At 40.8% G+C, this 11218-nt stretch overlaps 1 pseudogene; it reads right to left on the minus strand.

The window, feature by feature from the left end:
- Positions 1-5123: 5123 nt before the first annotated feature.
- On the minus strand, positions 5124-6213 carry LOC139013215 (eIF5-mimic protein 2-like; annotated as a pseudogene).
- Positions 6214-11218: the final 5005 nt, after the last annotated feature.

An 11218-nucleotide genomic window follows, 5' to 3' on the forward strand; every position in this document is an offset into this window, starting at 1 on the left:
TTACATGGAACCCCACTATAGCAATAAAGGTGGGTCTATCCAATCACCCTTGTGGTGGTGGTTTTAATGTTCTTTTGTTTTCAAAGTTAGTACTACATTTGTTAAGAAATTTAACTTAAAAAATTAAATACCGCCCTAACCGGTTTGGCTCGGTGGATAGAGCATTGGCCTGTGGACTGAAGGGTCCCAGGTTCGATTCCAGCCAAGAGCATATACCTTGGTTGTGGGCACATCCCCAGTAGGAGGTGTGCTGGAGTCAGCTGATCGATGTTTCTCTCCCATCGATGTTTCTAACTCACTATCCCTCTCCCTTCCTCTCTGTAAAAAAATCAATAAAATATATTTTAAAAAATTAAGTACCCGTTGATGTTAAATTTATTCTAATTGTTTTCTATTATTTGAAGAAAAATGTTCATACATGTGTGAGATGTTCCTTTCCTGGTGAGTTGCTCCCAAGACCCTGTAATTTGTTTAATACACTTTTATACAGAAAGAGATTACTTGGCTCATTAGATTCTGTCACTGAATAATTGCTTGAAGGTTAACTAATGCGGCCATCAAACTCCTGCTCACCAACTAGATGTCTGTCATATCACTCACTAACTTCAGCCATTTCCAAATGCAGAGGATGGGGAATACCATTAGAATATTAATGGAAAAAGAAACTGATATTCAAAACGTGAATGACCAAAAATTGTCTCTAAAGATTATTTTAATTTAAAATACACTTTAGTAAAAGTTCCTTTTTAAAAAAAAAAAAAAAAAAAGAGGGCTGGCATTTGTTCTTCCCTTCATTGAAGTTGTGAAAGGAGCTTTTTAATCAGAACTCACTAAATGGCTGTTGTCTTCCAGCATTGCTAACGGCCTGGTGCCCTATTCTCAGCTGTGCCTGGTATACCAAAGACCAGACATCCAGGGTTCAAATAAAACCCAGCTTCTGCCAAAGTGGGAAATACATCGTCATTGGGGTGAGGAGGGGGAAACTGTGAGGGATCCTTTTAAAGGTGTGCAACCAAATTTTTTTTTTAATTCCTCACCTTACATCCACCATTACAGGTTTGCGGGAGCCTCTAATTCCTGAGCCTTTCCAGGTTCTGAAGTTCTAACCAGCTTGCTTGTTTATTTCACCCACATCAACATTTAAGTTTTAGCATGCCCTTGTCTGTTACATTTTCCATTCCTCCATTTACTTTCTAGATTCTAAAATTTTGATTATACTTCTCATCTGCTATTGTGTCATTTTCTCCCATTCTTTCTGTCCTTAAGACTTTATGCCCTTTTTAAAAAAATTGATTTCAGAGAGAAAGGGAGCGGGGGAGAGAGATAGAAACATCAATGATGAGAGATAATCATTGATCAGCTTCCTCCTGCACACCGCCTACTGGGGATCAAGCCCTGATGGGAATCAAACCCTGACTTCCTGGTTCATAGGCCAATGTTCAACCACTGAGCCATGCTAGCCAGGCATGCCCTTTTTTTACTCTTAATGTGATTTTACTATGATTTTTGAGAGGAAAGGAGGTAAATATATATTCATTCTGCCATGTTTTCCTAGAAGCCCAGATTTTTTTTTTTAAATATATTTTATTGATTTTTTACAGAGAGGAAGGGAGAGAGATAGATAGTTAGAAACATCGATGAGAGAGAAACACCGATCAGCTGCCTCCTACACATCTCCCACTGGGGATGTGCCCGCAACCCAGGTACATGCCCTTGACCGGAATCGAACCTGGGACCTTTCAGTCCGCAGGCCGATGCTCTATCCACTGAGCCAAACCGGTCTCGGCGAAGCCCAGATTTTAACATAAATTCTAAAGTACATGCAACATACCATGAATTATGTTAGACACTTGGTCTTTTCTCTAAGTTAAAAATCTTGTCAAATTCTATTGATGTTTAGGAAATTCACTCACTTTTGCATTATTTGCCTACTACTTTTTGAGCACCTTCTATATGCTAAGTACTATTACATAAATCATCTCATTTAATCATCACATCAGCTCCTCAAGGCTTATATTTATTATTCCTCATTTTAATGAATATGGAAACAAATTCAATGTCGCAGCCCTAATAAAAGGTAAGGCCAGGTTTCTAAAATTAACTGCTTTCTGTTATACCTCTACTAACTCTTTATTGGATATTAGGTAGATAGCTATTATGGGTTTTTAAGCAGGGGAATACAGTAGAGGATGAAATGCTGTTTTTGTTTAATACAGAGATAATATTTAAAATTGGTAGTAGATCTACAAAGATGGCAGGCATCAAGAGCAACTATAGCCGAAACCGGTTTGGCTCAGTGGATAGAGCGTCGGCCTGCGGACTCAAGGGTCCCAGGTTCGATTCCGGTCAAGGGCATGTACCTTGGCTGCGGGCACATCCCCAGTGGGAGATGTGCAGGAGGCAGCTGATCGATGTTTCTCTCTCATCGATGTTTCTAACTCTCTATCTCTCTCCCTTCCTCTCTGTAAAAAATCAATAAAATATTAAAAAAAAAAAAAAAGAGCATCTTTAGTTAAAGCAGTGATAGTGCAGATATGTGGTGTTACAGGCCTACATTTGGGGGAAAGAGGGTAGTGGTAATAATAGGGCAGGTATATGAGTTCAGGAAGCCAGGGGAGCATTGAATCTGTTCTCTTAAGTGAGCTATTGTAGCAAAGAACCTAGACCAGGGTCTGATTCTATCATTTCTGAACAGAAATTAGTAGGCCTCAGAACCTGACTTGACTATGACATGAGTAAGGAGTGAAAGAGAATGTCAGGTTTTCAAGTCAGATGAATAGGAGTGCATATCTAGGACTGTCGAAAGGTGGGGAGGAGTGCAAGGGGAAATGGGTAAATTTAAACAACTTACATGCGAATTCATGGTTTCTTGAAGATGTGAACGGTGACATGTCTTCTGTATTTCTTTGGGTTTGTTTTTTTACATTTATTTGAATGTCCTGTAATCACATAATACACGATACACGATTACAGAAAGTCGACATCCTACAGCCATATTGTTTCTTGGTAGGTAACATGTACTTGTATTTTGAAGCCAGTCTTTAGTATTTTTCAGATCTGTAGTTGGAGTATCATTTTTTTTCTTTTCAGAACAAGTACACTGATTTCATTGTACACACAGTAATTTTGCAAATCAATTTAAAAGATCAAGAACCCAGTGTAAAAGACATGAATTGACAGTTCACATAATGAGGGGAAAAAGATCAATAGTTAACCATAATTAACGACATACAAACAAAATATGTGGGTATATATAAAAATTTTCGCCGAAACCGGTTTGGCTCAGTGGATAGAGCGTCAACCTGCGGACTGAAAGGTCCCAGGTTCGATTCCAGTCAAGGGCATGTACCTGGGTTGCGGGCACATCCCCAGTAGGAGATGTGCAAGAGGCAGCTGATCGATGTTTCTCGCTCATCGATGTTTCTAACTCTCTATCTCTCTCCCTTCCTCTCTAAAAAATCAATAAAATAAAAAAATTTTCAAATGTCAGATTGAAAATTATTTAAGCATGTCAATCTCCAGTATTGGGGAAGCGTGCACTCTCAGATACATACTCTGATGGGAAGAAAGGGAGTGAGTGTACATTAGTGCAACCATTTTGGAAGGAAGTTTGATGACATCTGTCTAAAATTTAAATGCATATATCCTGTGACACAGCAATTCTTCTGTAAATTGTCTCACAGAAACATTTGCATAAGTGAGTCATGATATCTGCCCAAGAATACCCATGCTGCATTGTTTGTAATAGCACACTGAAAAGAGCACAGTTCTTCATTTGTAGGGTAGTTAGTTAAGTGAATTATGTAGCCCATGCCATAGAATATGATACAATCTTTAAAAAGAGTGAGGTAAAGCCAGATATATGAGGAAATGTCCAAGAGAATATTAAGGTACAACGAGCAAGATATAGAATAATATGAATGGTAGGATTCAATTCATATTAAATATTATATTTCTAAATGCATAAAATATTCCTGGATATGTCCAGAAGTACACTCAGTTAACAGTAGTTGCCTCTTAGAGAGGCAACTGGAGATGGAAAGCAGAGGGAAAGTTTTACTCTTGAAATTTTTCTATTCTGTAAAACATTTATTAAGTATATAAAATTAATATGAAAAAACCAGGACTCTAGTTGTCCTTTGCTAAACTTACAGTGAAGCTTGCTTTCCATATTTGTTTCTTTATTTTATTTTTTCCATCACCATACATAATTCTTAAATACATTTTATTATGGAAAATTTAAAACCTACCTTTTTCTTACACCACTCCTGGATTATTTGAAACAAATCCTAGACATTATATTATTTTCATCCATAAATATTTAATATGTGCCTCCCAAAGATAAGAATTCTTTTTAAAAACATAACCACAGTAATTTTCACACATAAAATTTGTCAGTAATTCCTTAATATCTTCAAAAGCTAGTAGTCAATGTTCAAATTTTCCCAATTACCTAATTTTTACAAAAGTTCATTGTTTGGCTCTGGCCAGTGTGGCTCAATTGGTTGGAGCATCATCCCTTACACCAGAGGTGGCTGGTTCGATTTCCAGTCATGGCACATACCCAGGTTGCAGGTTTGATCTCTAGTCTAGGCACATCCAGGAGGCGACTGACCTGTTTCTCTCTCACATGGATGTTTCTCTCTCTCTCTCTCTCTCTCTCTCTCTCTCTCTCACGCGCGTGCGCTCTCTCTTTTTTTGCAACTTTGGGTACTTTTACCATTTAATTTGCAAACAGAATTTTTATAACAAATTATTTTTAACCAAATCATATCTTGAAAAGTTTATATAGAAAACCCAGGGGGAAAAGTGAACTGTTCATTGTAGGAGGCCTTCAATTACATTATTACAGTAGAAAATAGAGGAGGCAGAAGATAACTGAAAAGACTAATGCAACATTAGATTCAAATCTATAGCTCCTGTCGCTACTTAAAACATGGTTTTAGAAACTAAACCCAACATTTCCAGTAACCATAGAAACAATTAAAATAAAATTTGCCATGAAAGCCCTTCTATCATGCTTGATAGAGGGAGGTAGGAAGATGTAAGAACCAGGACACATGAGACATGACATTTTATCTACAACTCCTGTTTACTTTACTGAGGGTGTGTAGTTTCAAAATTTAATCACCTTCTTCAGCTTCAGACTCATTCTTCTTCAGCATTTTTGAGCCACTCCACAAACTGTTTCCTTTGCTCAAGGAAGACATTTTTCCCCTTTGCAACATGTGCATCTTTGTACCACTTCAGAATGGGCTCCTCACTCAGGACTTCAGCTTTATAAAAAAGCACCACTATTTTCTGGAAGGCTTTCATGAAATGAATGTTATCATAGCAATACTCCTGCATCTTCAGTAACAGCTCAGTCTGACCTTGAGTAGTAAAGGCAGCGAGGAGAGGGCTGTATTGCTTCATGTACTTGATGGTTTGCTCTACTACAAGCTCTTTTTTGTTCCATTCCACGGTGCTCATTACACTGGACCAGATTCATCCAATGACAACGAGTTCTGGAATGTTGGATTTTTGTTTTGTTTTTTTCATCTCCTTGACATACAAACTTATATCCTTAAATGGATCACCACGGGGACATCTGTTCTTTACGTTCTTTCTGGAGTTCTTCATGAACTCCTATGGTTTGCTGATTCTGAACATATTCTGAAGGCTCTTTTAAGCCTGCCTCAGTGAAATACTTTGTGAAGTGTTCAACGCTTTGTTTATTGTCAGGAGAATGTCCCATCAGTTTGTCATCCATGCTGACTTTCTGAAGACTTGAAGCTACTACACTGAGATCTTTTTCATTTATCCATGATTTAAAGAGCTTTACAGCAAAAGCTGCTGAAACCCCTTCTTTAACCAAATTCTCATTATAAAGGCTATTAAGAATGGGTGCATTGTGTTCCATTAGCCAGGAGAACACCAGTCAACATAGCCAGCCTGTTCCTCTCCGACTCCGAAAAACGCTTTAAGAACAGCAGCAGCTTTTTCACTTCATCTTCAAAGCCTTTCTCCAGGTATTTGTAGCGCCTGATTAACTTGTTAAAAACCTGAGCAAATGCTTACATGGCCTCTAGGTCTTCTTGTGCTGCAAACACACAGACATCTGTGCGCATCATGTCTTCTGCCGTTGTACCACCTGGGGCCAGCATTCCCCCGGCCACCAGAATGTCAAAGAGTGTTTCTGCATATCGGCGTTCAGTTTTGCTCCAGAAGCATCAAGAAACGGCTACTGCTTCCAAATCAGGACCAGTTTCACTTAAGCCTTGAATAAATACAGTCTTGGAACTGAGTAGGGTTAAACCTCTCTTTTTCATCTCTTTATCTGGCTTTAAAACACTGGCCTGATAGCGTTGGCTTTTGCTGCTTTAGATTATTCATAAAAGACACACGAATTTAAGGCAAAGAGAAAGGGGCCAGAAATTCCAGATGTCTCTCTTTCTTGTCAGTTTTTTTAAAATATATTTTTTATTGATTTCAGAGAGGATGGGAGAGGGAGAGAGAGATAGATACATCAGTGATGAGAGAGAATCATTGATTGCCTGCCTCCTGTATGCCCCCCCACTAGGGATAGAGCCCACAACCCGGGCAGGTGCTCTGACCAGGAATTGAACTGTGACCTCATAGGTTGATGCTCAGCTGCTGAGCCATGCCAGCCAGGCTCTCTCAACAATTTTTTTTTGAAGTTTCCTTGTTTGAATAAGGATCCAAGTTTAATCATTGTAATAGTTGATATCCTTCTCATTGCCTCCCCTACCTTTTTTCTTTCTTTATAATCTATTTGTTAAAGAAACTGTATCATGTGTCCTAGAGTTTCCTTAAGTCTGAATATTGGTGGCTATATCCCAGTAGTGTTCAGTTAACATTTATTATGTCCTTTACTATGTTATCGGTAAATCTGTAGTTAAGTCTAGAGGCTAATTAGATTTAGTATTTTTATTTGTTTGTTGAAGAAATAGTAAGTGTTGGTGTATATTTCCATTTGGAGCTACCATCATGTCTGGTTATTTTTTTGTGTGTGTGATGTTAGTGTCCATTGATGATCATTGCCCAGGTTCATCTATAATAATCTATAATAATAGCATAATATGCTAATTAGACCAGACATCCTTCTGGACGACCTTCCGGACAAAGCCGGAGCTGCAAGGGAAGCCCAAGTCCAGGGTGCCTGCCAGTGGTGGGAGGGAAGCCTGGGAGCCGGAGGGAAGCCTGGGTCCTGGGTGCCAGAGGGAAGCCGGTGCTGGCAGCCAGGGGAAGGAAGGCCTACTCTTGCACGAATTTCGTGCATAGGGCCTCTAGTTAATTCATAAGAGTCTTCCATAAATGGAACTCTTAGCTAGTGGCTTTGGCTAATGTATTAAGGTGTACAACATTTAGGTATAGATGATTGTAAACATTTATAACTTTTTATATTTTCTGTAGCTATTCCCATTGGTGTGCTAGTTTATCTTTAGACCCTTTCATCATGGTTTAAAGTCCTCTATTTGATCAGACAGACCATCTTGGTTTTCAAACCCCAATTAAAACATTACTTTTGCTTTTTGAGCTTTCATCAGGATATTTTTCCTTCTGGAGGTATGTAAAAGGAATCTTAGATGTAACTGTTAATTTGTCAAAGAGAACACTAAAGTAAAAAGTTACTTGTTTATTCATGTAATCTTTCATTCAACAAAGTTTATTGGTACCTACTATGTTCCTGGCACCATGCCTACCTCAGGTTGGTTACAGTTGTGACATCATCAATCAGGCAATTAGAGTGCAACATGGCAGATGCTAAGTAAGGGAAAGTGCATGTGTGTACTCTGCGAGCACATAGAAGGTACACTTAACCCAGTCCTGGGAGCAGAGGGTTTCCTGGTGAAGGAGCGCTGTACTGATGTGAAGGATAAGCAGAGCAGGCTAAGGAAGAAGTGGGTGGCCAAGGTAATGATGAAACGTCCTAAGGGAGGGTGCAGCCTGTGGAAAAGCCTAGAAGTAAGAGAGCAATTAGGGGAACTAAAAGTAATGTAGAACAGCTGGAAGGTAGCTGTGGTGTGAGGAAAGGGATGGGTCAGAGGGGTGTGCAGAATCAGACCATGAAAGACTTGACGAACAATGAGTGTGGGCTTTATTCCCAAGGCAGTGAGTAGGACATGTTTGGGAATTAGGGTGAATGCAGAAAAACCTTTTAAAAGATAGTTACAGTAATGTGGGCTAGAACTGATGGTGATCTAACTTAGATTAGATGCAGTGAAGATGGAAGTAGGTTTTTTGGCTTTGTGTGTGTGTGTGTGTGTGTGTGTGTGTGTGTGTGTGTCTTTTTAATCCTCACCCGAGGATATTTTTCCATTGACTTTTAGAGTGGAAGGGAGGGGGAGAGACAGAGAGAGAGAAACATCGATATGAGAGAGACACATCAATTGGTTGCCTCCCACATGTGCCCCAACCAGGGCCTCGGATTGAGCCTGCAATTGAGGTACGTGCCCTTGACCGGAATCGAATCCAAGACCCATCAGTCTGCGGTTCAATGCTCTATCCACTGAGCAAAACTGGCTAGGGCTGGAAGTATAGTAGTTTTGTTCATTCCTGCAGAAAATTACTGAACACCTCTTTTTAAAAATATGTTTTCATTGATTTCAGAGAGAGTAAAGGAGAGGGAGAGATAGAAACATAAATGGTAAGAGAGAATCATTGATAAGCTGCCTCCTGCACACCCCACACAGGATTAAGCCTGAAACCTGGGCATGTGCCCTGACCGGGAATTGAACCGTGACCTCCTAATTCATGGTTGATGTTCAACCATTGGGCCACACCAGCCAGGCCTGAGCACCTGTTTTTTGGTAGCTGCTGTTCTAGGCATTTGGGATTCAGCAGTGACAAAAATACACAGAACTTCTTGCCCTCATGGAGCTTCTAGTCTAGTGGGGAAGAAGACAACAAATAAGTAAATATCTATACTAATAAAAGGGTAATAGGCTAATTAGACTGGGAGACCTTCCAGACGTCCTTCCGGACAAAGCCATGGTGGCGGGGCCGAGGCAGAGGTGGTTAGGGACGATCAGGCCAGGAGGAGAGGGCAATTGGGGGTGATAGGCCGGCGGGGGGGGGCAGTTGGGGGTGAGCAGGCCAGCGGAGGGGGGGCAGTTGGGGACAAGCAGGTTGGCAGTTGGGGGCGAGCAAACAGGCAGGGGTGGCAGTTGGGGGTGATCTGGCTGGCAATGGGGGGCAATTAAAAATCTGGATAGAACACATGGAACAGCAAGTTGAGGACGCTGAAACATCAACACTAGCAAGTGGATTAAAGAAGACCAGGATTTGAATTCTACCATTCAGCTGGGAGCTTCCCTTTTTATTTCTAATATCCACTGGCCTGGATGCAGTGTAGCCCAAAGCTGGAAGTGGGCGTCAGGCATGGAAAGAGAGGGATCCAGGGTAAACCCTCTAGTTCTGACCTGACTGGGAAAGGAGACTTCTAACACAGAGAAAGAGTGGTAGAAACTACCCCCTTTAAAATTGTTCTCTCTTTCCTCTCATTTTTTGTGGTGTTGGTACTGGCAGTGACAGCAGCGGGATGCTGAAGCTCTGAGAGAGAGGACCCTTCCTCTCCACTTAGAGAATCTGCAGTCCTAAAAAGGTGGGGCAAACCCTATCGCTTTTTTCTTTCTGTTTACCTGCTGTCTAACCCCCAGAATATGTGGTAGAATGGGGTCACAAAAGCCCCAACTTTCTGACTGGAAGACAGGAAAGGAGAGCTTCAAGGAACTGAAGATTACTGGGGAGACAATGCAGAGGGAGGGAGGAGCTCAGGAAAGCAACCCCTCAGAGTTGTTTTTGAATTCCTGGGCTCACCCCCAAATGGCACATATGTAGATCTGACCCTTAACAGCATACCAAAACTTTGAGAATTAAACTATCAGATAAATCATGGCGGTCCAGGTCCTAGACTGACCCCTGGGTAGCGCTAATGCCAGGCAGACCTAAATAGCTCTGCAGAGGCTTCAAATGTGGAACTGGTATTCAAATCATACTCCACAGGTTGGTTGGAATTTTGACCTGAATCCAACCAGGTTGATTGTCTGCTAAAAAAATTAATTAATTAAAAAAATTAACATTTTCCATTGGATTTAAACAGACTCGAAATATTATAATACTAGAGGCCTGGTGCACGAAATTTGTGCACTTGAGGGGGGGGGTGTCCCTCAGCCCGACCTGCACCCTCTCGCAGTCTGGGAGCCCTCGGAGGATGTCCGACTGCCTCGGAGGCGGGAGAGGCTCCCACTACCACCACTGCACTCGTCAGCTGTGAGCCCGGCTTCTGGCTGAGCGCACTGACCACCAGGGGGCAGTTCCTGCGTTGAGTGTCTGCCCCCTGGTGGTCAGTGCGCATCATAGTGATCAGTCCCACTTTTTAGTCGATTTGCGTATTAGCCTTTTATTATATAGGATTCAAAATGTCCTGGATACAACACAAAATTATTCTGCCTACCAAACAACAACAAAAAAACACCAGGAAAATCTCAACACAAAAAAGACAACCAATAGATGCCAAATTTTAGATAATATCTCTCCCCTAAACATGGATTTGACTGGCAAGCCCAGGCCACATGCCCACTGCTGGAATAGTGACCATTGCCAGGGAGTGCCATGCACAAACTAGTTGAGACTTCCCAGGAACTATCCTGGAGCTAGTGCTGAGGTTAGCTTCTCCTGAAGTGGCCCTATGGAAGAACGGGGGGCGGGACGACAATTCTTATTTTCAGATTTTAAGGGACTTTTCTATAATAAGGTACAAAGAGGGTTGAAAGGAGATAACCTATCATATGGCTCAGTACAAATTTATTTTTTAAATAATTTTTTACTCTTTAATTGCAGTTGATGTACAATATTGTTAGTTTCAGGTATACAGACCCATGATTAGACATTTATATAACTTATAATCACCCCAGTAAATCTAGTACCCATCTGACACCCTATATAATTATTACAGTATGATTGACTAAATTCCCTATGCTGTGCTTTACACCCCTGTGACTATTGTATAACTATCGATTTGCACTTCTTAATTCCTTCACTTTTTTCACCCATCCCCTTACCCCTTTCCCATCTGGTAATCATCTAAATATTTCTGTATTTTTGAGACTGCTTCTGTTCTGCTTGTTTGTTTGTTTTGCTTTTTAGATTTCACCTATAAGTAAAATCACATGGCATTTGTCTTCTCTGTCTGACTTATTTCACGAAGCATAAT

Source organism: Myotis yumanensis, unplaced genomic scaffold (assembly GCF_028538775.1).
Source record: "Myotis yumanensis isolate MYYU_CA2020_CCGP unplaced genomic scaffold, mMyoYum1.0.hap1 SCAF_6, whole genome shotgun sequence".
NCBI lineage: Eukaryota > Metazoa > Chordata > Mammalia > Chiroptera > Vespertilionidae > Myotis > Myotis yumanensis.